This window comes from Colobus angolensis, unplaced genomic scaffold (genome assembly GCF_000951035.1).
Source record: "Colobus angolensis palliatus isolate OR3802 unplaced genomic scaffold, Cang.pa_1.0 Scaffold193, whole genome shotgun sequence".
Lineage (NCBI taxonomy): Eukaryota > Metazoa > Chordata > Mammalia > Primates > Cercopithecidae > Colobus > Colobus angolensis.
Window position 1 is genome coordinate 522,675 of NW_012115077.1, and position 3,460 is coordinate 526,134.

Consider the following 3,460-nt stretch of genomic DNA (forward strand, 5'->3'; position numbering starts at 1 on the left):
AAAATTTAATTAGCCACACATGGTGGTGTGAGCCTGTAGTCCCCGCTGTTCAGGAGGCTGAGGTGAGAAGATCACTTGAGCCCAGGAGGTCGAGGCTGCAATGAGCTGTCATCAAGCCACTGCACTCCAAGCCTGGGTGACAGAATGAGACCCTATTTCAAACAAAACAAAACTTATTAGGAATCTAGGCCTAGTAATCTGAACTTTTCTTCTCCTAACAAGTGTTGAAATTGTAAACTAAAACACTATCAACCATTTGGGGCACCAACTGTCTTAGACTGACGACATTAGGAAGACTACGGACTCTTAACGAACTGAGGCAGAGCGCGTCGGTCCCCCAGAGCCCTCCAGGCTCCTCTGGCCGGGGCCGGCAGGTGAGCTGGGGGCTCCAGGACAGGCTGCGCCCTCCGCCCTGCACACACCTGGGGCCCCGCTGTGGCTGCCCCCTGGCCGGGCCCAGGCCTTGAAGCTTCCCCACCCCACCTCGATGACTGACTGCGGCCTCGGCCTCTCTCAGCCGGGACAAAACCCCACCAAGCGGGGCCTTTGGATGGCGGCGGGAGTGGCGGGCCTGGAAGCCTGGAGGCTGCCGGAAAGAACACCAATCAGCAGAGGACCTGAGGGTACAGAGGGCCTGGGAAGGCGGCCTCCCGACGCAGGCAGGCTCGGCCGCCTCATTAGGCCTCGGAGCGGCGCAGACCCGGTCCCAGTGACCGCTCTGTTCCCATTGGCCGAGACCACCTAGTCCTAACCTCAACGGACAAAGGCCTTAACGGGCCTGGAAGGCACGCGGAGTCCCAAACGACCACGGCTAGAACGGTTAGCGGCTAGAACGGTTAGCGGCCATCAGGCGGTTGGTCTTCGTGCTACTACACCTTGCTGCTGGAAGAGAGAAATAGTAGAGTAACAGGCCATGTTTGGCCCGTTGGAAATGCCCACCACACTTTGGGACGATTTACTGGCCGTGTATAGGAGGCCTGTGTACATAATATTAAAAAGCTGCTCTCAACTCCACCCCAACCTTTTAATAGCAAATATTTGCCACATCTGGCGCTTTTAGATGGAAAAAGCCACGCTGTTTTACTTTTATAAGCAATATTGCATTAAATTTTTAATAATGAAGAAAATCATTCATAATTGTCAGGCCTCTGAGCCCAAGCCTGCACGTTTACATGCAGTTGGCCTGAAGCAACCGAAGAATCACAAAAGAAGTGAAAATGGTGGGTTCCTGCCTTAACTGATAACATTCCACCAGTGTGATTTGCTCCTGCCCCACCTTAACTGATGTATTAACCTTGTGAAATTCCTTCTCCTGGCTCAGAAACTCCCCCACTGAGCACCTTGTGACCCCTGCCCCTGCCCCTGCCCCTGCCCGCAAGAGAAAAACCCCCTTTGACTGTAATTTTCCACTACCCACCCAAATCCTACAAAACTGTCCCACCCCTATCTTCCTTGCTCTCTTTTGGAACTCAGCCCGCCTGCACCCAGGTGATTAAAAAGCGTTATTGCTCACACAAAGCCTATTTGGTAGTCTCTTCACATGGACATGCGTGACAATAATAATAAGAGGTGAAGCCAGCTGGACTTCCTGGGTCCAGTGGGGACTTGGATAACTTTTCTGTCTTACAAGAGGTTTGTAAAATGAACCAACAGCGCTCTGTAAAAATGCACCAATCAGTGCTCTGTAGCTAGCCAGAGGTTTGTAAAATGGACCAATCAGTGCTCTGTAAAAATGCACCAATCAGCGCTTTGTAGCTAGCTAGACGTTTGTCAAATGGACCAATCAGTGCTCTGTAAAATGGACCAATCAACACTCTGTAAAATGGACCAATCAGCAGGACATGGACGGGGACAAATAAGGGAATAAAAGCTGACCACTCCCAACCAGCAGCAGCAACCTTCTGGCCTCCCCTTCCATAGTGGGGAAGTTTTGTTCTTTCACTCTTCACAATAAATCTTGCTGCTTCTCATTCTTAGGGTCCACGCCATCTTTAAGAGCTGTAACACTCACCATGAAGAGCTGCGGCTCCATTTTTGAAGTCAGCGAGACCACGAACCCACCAGAAGGAACCAACTCTGGACACAATAATGAAAATAAAATCTATACTTTAATGCTGCTCAATGCTGATCGCATTATTTTAAACTAAAACTGCTAAGACATGAAACTTTAAATCAATTGATACCTCCTGACTTTTCAAGGAATTAAAAACAATCTCTTGGCAGTTTCCAAAGCAACTATTCATCAAGATGATCTGCCTAGAGAGATAAACATGCCCATATAATGCTGTATTTGATCATAAGCAAGTTGTCACTGCAACTAAAATAAGTAAAAACAGTTTCAACAAATGATAGTTGCAGACAAGAAGTTCTCACTAATCATAGTTTTCACAGATCTCCCTGCTTCATTAGGAAGTAATAGCTCATAATTTGGTTTTAAATCAAAATATCAATTTTCTGGTTCCCTTCTTGCCATAAAGTATAGGGCTTGAGGATTTGTGAATCCCACAATGACCTAAATCAAAAGCCTGAATGAATTCATTGTGTGGAATGATATGGTAACTGGAACGCTAACCTAACAAAAAGTTACTTTGCTTTTTCAAGGTAAAATTAAAATTCTAATTGAGGAATCGCACATGTACCCCAGAACTTAAATAATAATAATAAAAAAAAAACTGGACTTCCCCAGGGAAAAATCCATTTGATGATCAGGCTTCACCGAGTATTCCTTTGTAAACTCCTAGATCAAATTTGCAAGGCAAGCAGGAAGAGCACTGAAATTGCTGAACAGGTGAGCATTATATGCCTGATTCATTAAATGTATGCATTGCTAAATATATAAAAAAATTATAACTGAATAAATAAAATTCAGTGATGGGGAGCTCTAACATGTAATTTGCCACATTGTATTATAAATGTTAGGTTTCTCTCACTAGACTCTGAAGTCCTTGAGTAGTTGTTAATCCTTTACAAACCTAATACTTAATATGCCAGCCAAACACTAGGGAACAATAAGGTGCTAACACGGTGTGGCAATGATGAACAAGTTCTAGAACAAGATGGTGGGAGTGATGGCTGTACAATATTCTTAATGTACTTAATGCCACTGAACTATATGCTTTTTTTAAGAGGTGGTCTCCCAGCATTTTGGGAGGCTGAGGGGGGCAGATCACTAGGTCAGGAGATCAAGAACATCCTGACTAACACAGTGAAACCCCCGTCTCTACTAAAAATACAAAAAAATTAGCCGGGCGTGGTGGCAGGCGCCTATAGTCCCAGCTACTCGGGAGGCTGAGGCAGGAGGATGGTGTGAACCCGGGAGGCGGAGCTTGCAGGGAGCTGAGATGGCATCACTGCACTCTAGCCTGAGCGACAGAGCGAGACTCCGTCTGGGTGGGGGCGGGGGGGAGGGGAAGAGAAGGAGGTCTCCTTATGTTGCTCAGGCTGCCTTCAAACTCCTGGG